The sequence below is a fragment of the Dendrobates tinctorius genome, unplaced genomic scaffold (genome assembly GCF_039654945.1).
Source record: "Dendrobates tinctorius isolate UK_male_01 unplaced genomic scaffold, ASM3965494v1 ptg000232l, whole genome shotgun sequence".
In the NCBI taxonomy this organism is placed as follows: domain Eukaryota; kingdom Metazoa; phylum Chordata; class Amphibia; order Anura; family Dendrobatidae; genus Dendrobates; species Dendrobates tinctorius.
The window spans coordinates 6545649-6561349 of NW_027361899.1; the positions used below are offsets into that span (position 1 = coordinate 6545649).

Consider the following 15701-nt stretch of genomic DNA (forward strand, 5'->3'; position numbering starts at 1 on the left):
CGTCTCCTCCATCATCACTATCTGGTGACCGCCCTTCTCCTCCATCATCAGTATCTGGTGACCGCCCGTCTCCTCCATCATCAGTATCTGGTGACTGCCCGACTCCTCCATCATCAGTATCTGGTGACCGCCCGTCTCCTCCATCATCATTATCTGGTGACTGCCCATCACCTCTATCATCAGTATCTGGTGACCGCCCATCACCTCCATCATCACTATCTGGTGACTGCCCGTCTAATCCATCATCACTATCTGGTGACCGCCCTTCTCCTCCATCATCACTATCTGGTGACCGCCCGTCACCTCTATCATCAGTATCTGGTGACTGCCCGTCACCTCCATCATCAGTATCTGGTGACCGCCCGTCACCTCTATCATCACTATCTGGTGACCGCCCGTCTCCTCCATCATCAGTATCTGGTGACTGCCCGTCACCTCCATCATCAGCATCAGGTGACCACCTGTTACCACCATCATCAGTATCTGGTGACCGCCTGTCTCCTCCATCATCAGTATCTGAAGACCACCCGTCACCTCCATCATCAGTATCTGATGACTGCCCATCACCTCCATCATCAGTATCTGGTGACCGCCCGTCACCTCCACCATCAGTATCTGGTGACCGCCTGTCACCTCCATCATCAGTATCAGGTGACTGCCCGTCACCTCCATCATCAGTATCTGGTGACCGCCCGTTGCTTCCATCATCAGTATCTAGTGACCGCCCGTCACCTCCATCATCAGTATCTGGTGACTGCCCGTCTCCTCCATCATCAGTATCTGGTGACCGCCCATCTCCTCCATCATCAGTATCTGGTGACCGCCCGTCTCCTCCATCATCAGTATCTGGTGACCGCCCGTCTCCTCCATCATCAGTATCTGGTGACAGCCCATCACCTCCATCATCAGTATCTGGTGACCGCCCGTCACCTCCATCATCAGTATCTGGTGACCGTCCGTCACCTCCATCATCAGTATCTGGTGACCGCCCGTCACCTCCATCATCAGTATCTGGTGACTGCCCGTCACCTCCATCATCAGCATCAGGTGACCGCCTGTCACCACCATCATCAGTATCTGGTGACTGCCCGTCACCTCCATCATCAGTATCTGGTGACCGCCCGTCACCTCCATCATCAGTATCTGGTGACCGCCCGTCACCTCCATCATCAGTATCTGGTGACCTGCCAGTGCCTGCCTGCATCAGCTGTTATTCCCCTCTGGGCGGTTCCAGCTGTCAGTCCTTTGGGGGTCAGCCGCCATGTGTCCGTGGTCTGTCCTGGCGAAGCACTTGGTTTTCATCAGGAGCCAAGCCTGACCCCACCATGAGGGGCTCTAGGGAAAAGTCTGGGGCTCAGCTAGTCGCACTCCTCAGTGGTTCCACCTCTCCTGGTACATACACTATGATTATCCACCTCACAGTGCCCCATAGAGTGTGATGGCCCCGACTCCCCCACAACACCCTAAATATGTAAAAAATCCCTATACTTAGTACCTAATCCAGTCACCTCCTGCTCCGCAGCGTCTGACTCCACTTCTGTCCACTCTCGCAGTGGATGCCGGCAGCTCGCTTGCGCCCCTGACAATCCCTGTTGGTGATGGACGCGGCAGGTCACAGACAGAAGGGACGCCTGCCCCACGGCCTGCTGGGGTAAGTGACGAAGTCAGAGACTTTCTGCCCCATCACAGCTGTCAACAGTATGACAAGGCATATAAAGATTACCAGCAGCTAATCAAAACACAGTTCACGTATATAAACTCAAAAGTACATAGCAAGAAAAGGAGAAAATCGAGTTTACCATATACTATGAAAAGTGCGTATTTATTAGTACACAAATTCCTCAATTTACATAAATACTAGAATGTATAAAAATGTTGTATATATCACAATCAATATGTATGGATATAAATGATCCACAAGATAAGTGGTCACAGGTTGCAAGCAACACACACTAGCAGGACAGAGCATAAATTAGTCACTTCAAGGTAATGGTGTCAAAAGAGTTAATTCAAAGAAAGCATCAGACAGCTGACCATTTGAATGTAAATGGCTCACATAACCAACACTATAATGATAGGCTGAAAGAATGTCCCTCAGTAATGAACATCAATGGTAAACATTCAAAGTCCGCTATGTAAATGTAGTTGTATGTGTAAGCTGCTCGTGCTGTGACCACGTTCCCCGACGCGCGTTTCGCGTAATGTATTGTCGCTTCCTCAGGGGGCATGGCCTCAGAGTGGCAGAGATCTACTATAAATACATGACCTTCCAGGTCACATGACCATAGAAGGGCCAATAGTATGTTTTGTTTTTGCGCATGCGCTCTAGAGCACCTGAAAGATCCTAAAAATGATGAAGGAATACTTAGTGATGAAGTGCATGTGAGAATGTGTAGATAAAGAAAAATTAAAATATCATAATAATTACAATCAAGAAAAAATATATGAGAATGTGAATAATGAAATAATTAAAATTAATTTTACATGATGTAAAATATAAATATACACAATTAAGTAACAAAAGTTATATATACCGTGCATAATAATATACACTATTATATATAATTCATATGCCAAATTGCACATGATATTATAAAATACACATGTGCATAATATACATAGAAGAATTTGTCTATACAAATATATAAAAAATCCATCATTCATATTTTCTTGTTGCAATTCATATAAACAATCTTCATAGTCTTCTTGTTTTCCAAGTCACAAATCCCACAGATGGCCATCGTTCACTATCCAGTATACATGTTGCGTGGCGCAGAACATCTAAAAAAAATATAACAACAAAACAAAAATTAATAAAAATTACCAAAATAAAAAATAAAAAACAGAGACCAGCGAAAAAGGAGATGTAATATCTGGAGAGAGGATCAACACCCAAAGGCGGCACATGTTACAAAAAGGAGGAAAACCCATTGGTTTCAGTTAAACCATTAGGCACCAGGGTAAAGCTCCATTTACACTCTTTTTGGGCGAGGAGACGTCTCCCATCACCCCCCTTATTCCACAATGTACATGTTCGATATCACGAACTGTCAATAAGCTAGGGTTCCAGTTATGGTTCTTATGAATGTGCCAGGGAAGTGTTTTGAATTGTGACACATCAGTTTTCGTTATTATTTCATTATTCACATTCTCATATAGTTTTTCTTTATTGTAATTATTATGATATTTTAATTTTTCTTTATCTACACATTCTCACATGCACTTCATCACTAAGTATTCATTCATCATTTTTATATCTATTTTCTCATTGCGTGTATGCGTCTCTTCAGTGCCTACAGGTCCTCCTGCGATCTCCTAGTACTTCACATCGCAGTTTTCGGCGGTGCAGTTTAGCGCCGCCCACCCCCCGGTGGCCATGTAGGTGAAAGGAAGAGAGATCGCTTGTTATAGGACCTTTCAGGTGCTCTAGAGCGCATGCGCAAAAACAAAACATACTATTGGCCCTTCTATGGTCATGTGACCTGGAAGGTCCTGTATTTATAGCCGATCTCTGCCACTCTGAGGCCACGCCCCCTGAGGAAGCGACAATACATTACGCGAAACGCGCGTCGGGGAACGTGGTCACAGCACGAGCAGCTTACACATACAACTATGGCTCTTTCATTCTCTTTACATAGCGGACTTTGAATGTTTACCATTGATGTCTTGGTGGTGTTCATTACTGAGGGACATTCTTTCAGCCTATCATTATAGTACTGGTTATGTGAGCCATTTACAGTCAAATGGTCAGCTGTCTGATGCTTACTTTGAATTAACTCTTTTGACACCATTACCTTGAAGTGACTAATTTATGCTCTGTTCTGCTAGTGTGTGTTGCTTGCAACCTGTGACCACTTATCTTGTGGATCATTTATATCCATACATATTGATTGTGATATATACATTTTTATACATTCTAGTATTTATGTAAATTGAGGAATTTTTGTACTAATAAATACGTACTTTTCATAGTATGACAAGGCAGCCCACAGCCAGACAGGCCCTTCTGGCATTTGCCAGAATTGCCAGATAGCCAGTCCGGCCCTGCTGGTGACTGTCCGTTGCCTCCGTCTCTGGTTAAACTATTAACTCTTCTATTTCTAAATCTAAAACAAAGCACATAAATGATGTATGAGACCAATGAATGCTCATATTAATACATAGAAGGGCAATGATTGCTCCCAGTGAATTATCCAGCAGCTGGGCATGCTGGGAGATGTAGTTCAGTGATGACATCATAGAGGGAGGAGCTATTGGAACTTTGGAAAGTAAATGGAACTCTCTGCTCTTGGTGCATTAGATACAACTGGAGCAATGAGAAGTTTTTGTGCTGATTCCTGAATGTGTAGAAAGTAAAATAAAGTCAATATCTCAGGATCTTCCTACATTCTCCATTTTTATTTTCCTCTTTATTTGCCGTCTCTCAATTTCCCCGTTGTGGTAAAATCTCAGCAGAAATTCTCCATTTTGGGTAAATTCTCCCAGCGGAGCCTCCGGAGTGATGGATCTGTATTAAACACCGGAAACTCGGGAAATTTTACTGACATCGGAAGATTTATGAGACGCCGCGTAATTTACTGTAATGACGAGCAGCTGAGGCCGGAACATTAACGTTCACAGTCAGGAAAGTGCCGACAGCAAACCTGCGCCGAACAATCGAAATTCAATAGAGTCTCACAGGGAAGTTCTATGAAGAGATACATTAGTGTCTGACAATGGGAGGATGATGACATTTTATGGTTCTCTATGGCAGGGATTACAATCTTGCTCAAACCTTATTATTGTAGAGATTCCCAGGAGGCGCAGAATCCAAAAACTCCTGGTAGACTGTGAGCCCTCGCCGGCAGGGTCCTCTCTCCTCCTGGACCAGTCATGACTTGTAGTGTTTAAGATTACTTTACTCGTTTTTATTTTGTTCACCCCTTTTCATATGTAAAGTGCCATGGAATAAATGGCGCTATAATAATAAATAATAATAACCACAGGAATCTCCTAATGACAGCGATGCACAGCACTGATGAGAGATTTCCCTTCATATGTAACATCTGATTTCTATGGTCGTGCCAGCTTTATATATCTAGATCCTCAGCGCCGGATGGGACCTGAGCGGTGGTGATATCATCACTGTGTATCCCATGTATCATTGTGTAACAGATGTAAATATAAAGTATAGGCTTTATACGGTTCATTCTCTGGCATAAGCCGAGCTAATTATCTCCCTCTGTAGGAATCCGCTTTTCTTCCAAAGAAATAAAGTAAGACAATAAAAAGATTTCATTAAGAATCATAATGCAATTAGTGCGTTCCCTGCCCTGGCGGCTTAATTACTAGACTGAGCGTCGTTAGTGCAGGACACAAAGTCTATAGCAGGCGACCTGTCAATCAAACACCACCTGCAGTACAAACAGCATACCCTAGGCTATCCCTGTCCCATGGATTACCCTGTATGATGAAGATGCCTGGGTCTCCTGCCTTGCTATGCTCCTTATCTGATCCCTCCCCAGGGAGGTGTGAGGCCGAAGTGTATTGGAAAACACTAACCAAATAGACAGGGTTAACTGACAGGGATAAAAAAAAGGAAACTGCAATCATACAAACACAATCACAAAACAACAGAATGGGAAACATAGGAGGAATAGGAGGCACAAACCAAACACAAGAGGATAAGGATAGACACATAAACCAACTCCATGCACAAACCTCCTGAAAAACTATCCGACCACCAACTCCAAACACTGAATTTCTTCAACTCTAAACCAGGAAGTGGAGAAACTCTCACTGGCAACTCCCAAGTGCCAATGGTGAGCATTTATAGCAGAGGGGAGAGGTCAACACTGATCAGCTGAGACAATTCAGGATGGAGAGCAACTGAACTGATTAACCCTTGCCATGACAGCAAGGAAAACCTGCACTGTTAATAGGATAGTGAAGCAGCTCTAATAAGTGCAGGAGTTTGTGTAACCAGACGCCGCAATCTTCTGGCCCCTCTCTTTCGTGGTATCCCCATGACTGGTGAACCCTAGAGAATATGGGTTCATTGCCTCAGTCGCTAATGTCTAGTGATTTACATCCTTCCATGGTGTCCAGTTTCCAGTTCCTGGTTCACTTTTCCACCTCTTTGCTTCTCCCAGTCCCTGTTAAAGAATACCCATCACCAAATATTTGTGTCAAATCAGACACACAATGTAATAATGGCTGCAAAGCAAAATTTTCTTTCTTTCTAATTTTGGCTCTCCATTGGGGATATAATATATTAGCATTTAAAGTATTTGGCACATAATGAGTTAACTTTTTTTTTCTTTTTTAAATCCCAGTAGGTGTTATCTAGTAGTTTACACCTGTGGCTTTCTGCTCCCTGTATGATGTTGACCAATGATAAGCAGGCAGCAACACACAGGAGAAAGGAGAACACGCCCCCTCCATAGTCTACAGATAAAAGCTTACAGTTTAACCATTCTCAGCATGACACAGGGAGAAGATGTACACACTCCCAGTGAAAACTATCAGACAGCACCCACTGGAACGCAAAAAGTTAACTCATTAGGTGCCAAATATTTTGATTGCTAATATCTCCACAATGAAAAGGTGAAATTGAAAAAAACAAAACAATTTTATTCTACTTTGCCGGAAATATTACGTCCTGTGTCCAGTTCAACATGTTAAATTTGATGAAAGGTTTTCTTTAAATGCTCCAGTAGATCCTTGTAGCTAGGGGATGACATACTGTATTACAGCTGCTTCCTTCTTTGCGATTGGCAGGAATGATATCTGAGAGCTCCTGTAAATTGTGCAGCAATATATCGGGAGAAGTGAGTGAAGGGATCTCAAAATTATTACAGGTGCAAGCTATCAAAGAAAAGAAAAAGAAAATCCTCATTTTAACCTGTTCCGACAAGCCTACAGCCTGCAATGATCCTCGGTCTACTGAACCACAGCACGACCTGCTCTACCCTCTCCTACTGTATCCTCACCCATTCCTGTAGACTGTGAGCCCTCGTGGGCAGGGTCCCCTCTCCTTATGTACTTGTGTGTCCCTTGTCTTACACATGCTTATTACACTTGTCTATATTTCCCCTTTTCACAAGTAAAGCGCCATGGAATAAAGGGCGCTATATAAATGCATAATAATAATACTTGGAACATCAAAAAAATCCGAGGAGCTTAAAACTTATAACAATTGAGCAGATATCAGACAACATTCTAAATCATTTTCAGAAACAGAAAGTTTTTCCTTAGATCTAATCTCCCAGTTTCATCCCATTGATTCTCGTGTTTCCTTGTGTGAATGAGAATAATGATGATCCCTCTACAATGTGACAGCCCTTCACATATTTGTAGACAGCTATTAAGTCTTTTTTTGCAGCTAAACATTCCCAGATCCTGTAACCGTTCCTCGTAGGACATACTTTGCAGTCCGCTTGCCATCCTCGTCACTCTCCTCTGAATTTACTCCAGTTTTATCCCTCTGTACACACAGGACAGATTACTCTGCACACTCACCTGAAACCACATGGACGCTCAAATTGCACAATACTATACATATAGTACAATGGTCTCTGTATATAATGATCCTGCTGTGAAATAATGATATTTATGGTGGGGTACAGATGAGGATTGGACACAGAGGGATGACTGATGTGACCCGTGATGCCCGATGGGCACAGTAGTAGAGGTGAGATGATATTGTGATGGTGACTCCTCCTAGAAAACCAATCTTATTGGGTCTGGACCATGAATTCCTCCTCGCGGCATATTTCACATTGTTATAAGCCACGAAGAGCCTTGTTTATTCCCTTCTGGGACGTCACTTAGAAATGATCAATCCTTGTTTGCATCACACATGATGGCGATCACCAGGATAGTGATCTGATTAGTGATCCCCTGCAGAGGACGCCGCTGTAGCCGAGCACCGGCGAGGGCGTCATGTGCGCCTCGTTACAGATTTTTATGCTTCGATAACAATCTAGAAGCTTCCGGCAATAAAACCATCTGGAGGGTGAAGCCGGGTAATGAATTGTTTCTTTTCAATGTTCCATTAGTCAATGCACGAGATTTACCGCCGTGTTTAATGTCCTTATGAATTACAGCTCTGAAGGCGTCGCATCTCATGGAATGGGTCGGAGCTGGGAAATCGGAGGTGACGGATATTTATTGTGTGACCCGCACCTGCTCACAGCCCCCCATGGGATTTTATTTCACGGCAACACAAATACAATTATGTTGACGCAGGATCTTTTGCATAAAGGTCAGAATCAGAAAGCGACAGCTAATTAGGAAGAGTCTAAAGGACAATTTTTTTTTTTCCAGCAAAGTGATGCCGAGTTCTGCCATGAATGATGGATTGTCTTGTTCTTGACCTGCGCTCCTGCGGTGTCCGCCATCTTATCTCACAATCTTATCTCACATGCGTTATAATATAGTTGTGTTACAATGTTGTAATAATTCCTGGAGCTTGTACCAACTTCACAGATGTGTCCATACAGGTGGGAAGGGGGCTCCAGAATCGTGGCCCAATGCGTGGGAGTTGTAGGTCTTCAACAGTTGACTAATAGTCGCTCTTGACCAAGGCTATGCTTACCATGACAGACACTATGGCTGCTGTGAGGACCATGGAAAGGAAGGGGAGCTAAGGTTGGGTCAATTTGTTGGACCCTTGACCCTTCCAAGCAATACCCCACTTCACCTTGGCTCAATGTCTAGCAAAAAGTGACAATGCAGCCTAAGGGGTCACGTCATCGTTTTCTTCAACAAATCGGGATAGAGGAACCATACAAGCTCCTGATGATGGGCAGAACTTGTGTCAAGAGGACCATAATCTGTCGATATCAAGTAGAAACTTCTAAAATTCTATTTCGTCCCATATTTGAAGTCCCTGTTCCAGTCACGGGTGGCTTCAAAGGCTGTTTTTTGGGGGTGGCCAGGGCTCGGTCGCCATTTTCAATACATGGGATCCCGGTGGTACATGTCACCACTAAACAAAGTATCACCATCAAGTAAAGCGGAAAATATCCAGATGAACTCACTCATGTAATGGCGCCCAGTGGGGCGACAGCTGCTCTAGCAAATGTATTAGTCACAGGACCGTGCCCGCACCCCACAACGCCCCTCGACCACCCCTGGATTTGGCTCTGCCATGAGCGATGACAATCTGTCGGTTATGGAGAAGTAACGAGGCTGTTTTATGTCTTGTGACTTCTTCTTCTTCCCTTCGGATCAGTTACTTATTTCCTCTTTGTATAAATTTGCCTTTTCCGCAGACTCCCCCCCCCCTATATTGGAAGAGCTGTTTCGGCTCCGGGCGGCTCGGTGAGAAGCCTCCGTGGTTGGGTGTTATTAATGATAATTAAATGCAGGAGTAAAATCACTCCAGAGAAAATGAACTCCACGAACCGTGTGAGTGATGTATGGCGGATACTGGCGGAGAGAGTTCGGGGCGCAGCACACAGTAATGGGGTCTCCGGTGATATGTAAAGTCAGCTCCGCGTCATACACTGAAAAGTTCAGAGCAGATTCTCTACCAGACTTTGTGCTTTATTTCCTCGCCATTTACAAGATCTCTGCTTGCAATGAATGGGAGAAATCTTATATACATCCAGAGAGTGAGAACTCGTATCCTTATCTCTGCAGTGATACCTCAAATGGCAGCAACAGACAGATCTGTACATTATCCCCATTCTATCTGTGGGGCTCCCGAACCCTGCACATTTTCCTACTCCTTATGTGACATGGCTGCAAAAAGGAAGGCGTCAGTCTCTATGCAGTGCACGGATGTTATCAGTATTTTGTTTGTGCACCATATGTCCTGTGTATAGCTTGCATGTGGGTCATACGTGCATGGTCCGTGTGTGGTATGTGTCACGCGTGCATGGTCAGTGTGTGATATGTGTCACGCGTGCATGGTCCATGTGCAGCCTATGTCTCGCGTGCATGATCCATGTGCAGCTTATGTCACGTGTGCATGGTCCGTGTGCGGCATGTATAGTTGGCTTCTGTTTTGTATCTACCAATCTGTGTGTCTTGTTTGCACACACAGACACACAATGCAAAGATTGAGGCAACTTCTCCGCTTTATCTGGTTTCAGGTGTGATTTTTATATTGCCCACACCTGTTACTTGTCACAGGTGAGTGTGAACAAGCATCGCATGCTGGAAACAAAGTTGTTTACCCATAATTTTGGAAAGGTGCCAACAATTTTGTCTGACCCATTTTTGGAGATCTTGTGTGAAATTATGTCCAATTTGACATTTTTTCTTTGTTTTTTTCTGTTGTTCCAATGTACATGCTGTCCCCTTCTGGACTGTGCTGTCTCCTTCTGGACTGTGTTGTCCTCTTCTGGACTGTGTGGGTCCCCTCCTGGACTGTGTGGGTCCCCTTCTGGACTGTGTGGGTCCCCTTCTGGACCGTGCTGTCCCCTTTTGGACTGTGCTGTCCCCTTTTGGACTGTGCTGTCCCCTTCTGGACTGTGCTGTCCCCTTCTGGTCTGTGTGGGTCCCCTTCTGGACTGTGCATTCCCCTTCTGGACTGTGCATTCCCCTTTTGGACTATGTGGGTCCCCTTCTGGACTGTGCAGTCCCCTTCTGGACTGTGTGGGTCCCCTTCTGGTCTGTGTGGGTCCCCTTCTGGACTGTGCATTCCCCTTTTGGACTGTGCATTCCCCTTTTGGACTGTGTGGGTCCCCTTCTGGACTGTGCATTCCCCTTTTGGACTGTGCATTCCCCTTTTGGACTGTGTGGGTCCCCTTCTGGACTGTACATTCCCCTTTTGGACTGTGCATTCCCCTTCTGGACTGTGCTGTCCCCTTCTGGACTGTGCTGTCCCCTTCTGGACTGTGCTGTCCCCTTCTGGACTGTGCTGTCCCCTTCTGGACTGTGCTATCTCCTTCTGGACTGTGCAGTCCCCTTCTGGACTGTGCAGTCCCCTTCTGGACTGTGTGGGTCCCCTTCTGGACTGTGTGGGTCCCCTTCTGGACTGTGTGGGTCCCCTTCTGGACTGTGCTGTCCCCTTCTGGACTGTGCGGTTCCCTGACTACACCTCTGGTAGCTGATTGTGTCATTATCTCCCATGGTCAGGTTCTGACCCGGCACACACTTCCCCCTCAGTGGAGCGGCCAGGGCCAAGTCTGTCCAAGATCCCTCGAGCATCACTTGGAGTCTTGTGCATTGCAAAACAAACCCGTCTTAGTTTCCCAGGTTTTGAGAAATCGGCTGCTGATGAAGTTAATTAAGATGCTTGTACTCCAGAAAATGGTGATTGTGCAGTAAAGGAAGGCTGGATACGGTCAGCGCGGCGGGAGGAACACGCACAAGATGTTTCATAGTGACAGCTTCCAAGATGAATTCGAGCCCAGGCTCAGATAAAGCATCAAGGAAATGTAGATAGCGAGGTAATTACTGCAGTAGTCAGGGAAGAAGCACAACGCGTCGGACCCGCTAATACCGGGCGGTGTAAATCACGGGAAGGTAATGCCGGCTGCGCTATAGACTCAAGGGAGGCGCGGGGATGTAAATGTAATTATTCTGGGAGCCTAGAGGCACAGGAAAGTGATGGAGGGGAAGATCCTGGAGTTTCTAGGAGATGAGAAGTTCTAAGAGTCGATCCGACCAGACACCGATCTTGCATCGGATATCAGAAGCTCGAGGACACATCGGGTCTGATTCATCAAAATTTTCATCTCACAAGTTTTGTGAAATTTAGCGTCTTCATACCAGTTTCTCCAAACTCCCCCGAAATGGGAGCGTGATGCCACAGCTCATCTAATTGATAAGAATCTATGCGTTCCCTAGGCCAGAAATATCACTCCAGTATCTGACTGGCATAAGACTTCAGGAGCAGTGCATGGAGGCGCACTGCATTCATCACTTCTGGAGTGTCTGACTCCACCATGCCTCATCTTCAAGACCAAGTGAACAATGCCGGCATTGATGAATCAGGCCCATCGTGACTGACTCCACAGACTGCGCCGTCCAGTAGATCCCAACATTGTCCTATCTCACCAGAACATTCCCGAGCCCCTCTATGAGCCCGAGCTCTCGTGTGGCCATTGTCTGTGGACATCATTTCATCACCAGGTCAAAAATGAGATCACAAATATAGTGAAGATAAATGGAAGGCTTCAATTACTGTACAGTAGTGAGGAGCGAGTATACTCGTTGCTCAGATGGTCTCAGAGTATTCTAGCATGCTCGGAGACTTAGTTTTCGCCGCAGCGGCTGCATGATTTGCGACTGCTAGACAGGCTGAATACATGAGGGGATTGCCTAACAAACAGGCATTCTTCACATGTATTCAGGCTGTCTAGCAGTCGCAAATCATAGAGCCGCTGTATACTCATTCATCACTACTGTACGGTAATATTATCCACCCACTGTGCTGCGGTATTATCCACTCACTATACTGCGGTATTATCCACCCACTATACTGCGGTATTATCCACCCACTATACTGTGGAATTATCCACCCACTATACTGTGGAATTATCCACCCACTGTACGGTATTATTATCCACCCACTGTGGTATTATCCAAAACACAAGGCCAAGTCAACCTGTCATTGGCTACAGCAGAGCAAAGTGAAGGTTCTGGAGTGGCCATCTCAGTCTCCTGACCTCAGTATCATTGAGCCACTCTGGGAAGATCTCAAGCGCACAGTTCATGCTAGACAGCCCAGGAATTTGCAGGAACTGGAGGCTTTTTGCCAAGAAGAGTGGGCAGCTTTACCATCTGAGAAAACAAAGAACCTCATCCACAACTACCACAAAAGACTTCAAGCTGTCATTGATGTTAGAGGAGGCAATACACGGTATTAAGAAATGGGGTGTGTGAACTTTTGATCAGAGTCATTTGGATGTTTTGGGTTGTCATTATGATTTAAAAAGAGAAAACTCAGTAGTTTGACAATAAATGGCTTCACCCAACCACTAACCATGAGTGGAGAAAAAGTTTTGGTGTTATCATTCACATTCTCTGAAAAAAGGCCAAGAAAGTAAAAATTCTGCCGGAGTATGTAAACTTGTGAGCACAACTGTATCCACCCACTGTACGGTAATATTATCCACCCACTATACTGTGGCATTATCCATCCACTATACTATGGTATTATCCATCCACTATACTGTGGTATTATCCACCCACTATTATTCACTTACTATACAGATGTAATACCCAGCTATTGTAAAGTTGTATTATTCAGCCGCTGTATGGGGGTATTAATCAGACACTGGATGGAAGTATTATTCAGCCACTGCATGAAGGTATTATCCAATTACTGTATAATGGTATTAATCAGTCAACTGTATGGGGGTGTTATTCTGTAATATGCAGTCACTATATTGTGGTATTATTCAGTCACGATATGGCAATACTGTTTGGTTCATGAAATCATAAAATATTTGATTGCATAGATATGAGATAGCTACATAAGACAAAGCGATGAGTGCTGGTGGCGGTAAACCCCCTCGTGTTTCTTAATCCTTATCATCAGTGTGAAGACACAGCATTGTATCTTAATTAACCAGACGACTATTTTTAGCAAGCCAGGAAGAATAGACTGTTATCTATATGTTGACTTTTGAATTTAAGTGTTGATTTCTGGCTGGCCAAGAAAACAAACTTTTGCTTGTGTAAACCTGTAATATTGACTTGTAAGCTGACATTTGATATAACAAATTGTGCTCTAGTCCTTGATGACTAGTGATGTTTACTGATATGCTAATTAGGCATTCTGTAGGCCAGATAGTTTGTTTATTTTTAAAACAGAGGAGGAAAATCTATGCAAATAGATTACATAATCTAACCATGCGACTTGGCAGTCACTATTCTTCGCCTTATCTGTGATGCTGGATTGAAGGACATTTGTTAAACATAAAAAGAGGTTATATGCCTTTAAGATACAGAGAGACACGGAGACTGAGAGATAGCCAGAGATTCAGACAAGACATCCAAAGGACCAGAGACAGCAGAGCAACCAAGACATTATGGCTCCATCACAAGGGACACGGACCTACAGAATGCTTAGCCCTGACTGGAAGAATACAAATCTGCCTCACTGACCATCGCTGAACCATGGATACGTTTGGAGAAAGCCAGGATTGCAACCCGCCAGTCGCCTGGCTTCATGGAGATGTTTGGAGAAGCCAGGTTGTGACTCTTGGGTCACCTGGCCTTGTACCTCAATGGACTGTCATCTTCCTATGCTTGTCGTTACCTCCTCTCTGTGTGTGCCACAGGTGGGTAGTCGACCCTGGAAGCTGAAGCCAGGTTGTGACCCCCCGGTCAAATGGCCTTGTACCTGAATGGACTGTCATCTTCTTACCCTTGTTGTTACCTCCTCTTAATGTGCGTGCCACAAGTGGGGTATTCGACCCTGGAAGCTCTGAAGTCACAGCTGCTACTATCCCCGCGGTCAGTGGAAGGGTGAGACTCTAATGTGCACCATCTTGGGGTATTGTGCTGGGACCGCTCTATGTGTTATCTGCCTGTATTGTGGTTCAATAAAGTGTTGCCACACTGTGTTACCCTCACCCTGTGATGTCTGAGTAGCGTTATGCCCACGTTAAAAGGAGAGCGGGTGTTCGGTGGGATGATCCCTGGTTCATGTGTAGTAGGGGCTGGTCGAACTAGGGGGGTGGACCACTGCTTACCAGACGAGGCAAAGATGAGACGGAGACAGCTTCCACTTGTAACAGTTCCGGATTTATTTGTCTTCCTCCTGATGACCACCAAACACGCACCGCAGCTTCTTTACACCACTGTATCGCCAGGCCCGGGTACCTATTCTTCAGCTCCAGTCGCAGTAACGCACCTCGCAGATCTTTCACTGGGGGCTGTCCTAGACCAATCTACCCCCAGCGCTTCACCTGCCCGAGGTCGTCTTCCAATCGGTACCCCCGGGGCCTCGTCTGTCTTGTGGTACGTCGAGTCAGGGTCTCCCCCCTGGCTGCCTCTTCTCCTTGCCTGTCCTGCAGTCCGTCGGGTCAGGGCCACCCCCCTGTCTCTCCTTTGTCCATCCCCCCTGGCCGAGCTCTTCTCACTTTCTCCGTCTTCTTCTGAGCTCCTCCCGGGACTAAACTCTCCTGGAGCCCCGCCTTCTATTTATCCCCTCTCTCACAGGGGAATTTCCCACCCGGGCTCCTATCTCCCCACCCCCCATGACTAAGCGGATTCCTAAGCCTAAGCTGATGTTAAGTCCTGTACTACTCTCCCCTGCCATCTTGTGGTCATTTCACGGTACTGCACTCCCTTTTCTGTCTTTCCCTGCTGTTACCTTTCTAACCTGTCAATCTCTGTCACTAGTGCACAAACCGTCCCCTTCTTCTACCAGTCACGTCTGTCCGTCAAGTCACCTTCCCCACACATGCTGTTTCGGCAAGCAGACCGGGGCGCCCGCCGACCCCGTGTCTCCACAATCAGTATTCATGAAGTTCTGCACCCCCCCACCCTGCAAAATACAGATGGGATTGAGGCAGCAGTACCGTCCATCTCTCTGCTACGTTTTCAGATTTCTCACGTTTACTCTCCTGAATAATATGGCCTCCGTCAGTCGCTCACACCCTAAGGCTGTGTAGATCAGGATGCAGGGCACAGCCACTATCCACACACTTCTGCCTCAGTTACATCATCTTTTATCTATGGACATAGTCACTGGAAGATTCCTAATTATTCGGCACGACTTCTATGTTTGCAGCTGGTGGAGGCGTCCCGTG

The 15701-nt window shown here is 45.6% G+C and overlaps 1 long non-coding RNA gene across 1 annotated transcript; it reads right to left on the reverse strand.

The window, feature by feature from the left end:
* Nucleotides 1–1803: 1803 nt before the first annotated feature.
* On the reverse strand, nucleotides 1804–6644 carry LOC141060026 (uncharacterized). Its single transcript, XR_012222648.1, has 2 exons — nucleotides 3964–6644; nucleotides 1804–2781 (listed from the first exon to the last, which is right to left on the reverse strand). It is a non-coding gene; the product is annotated as an uncharacterized lncRNA (long non-coding RNA).
* Between the last annotated feature and the right edge of the window lie 9057 nt (nucleotides 6645–15701).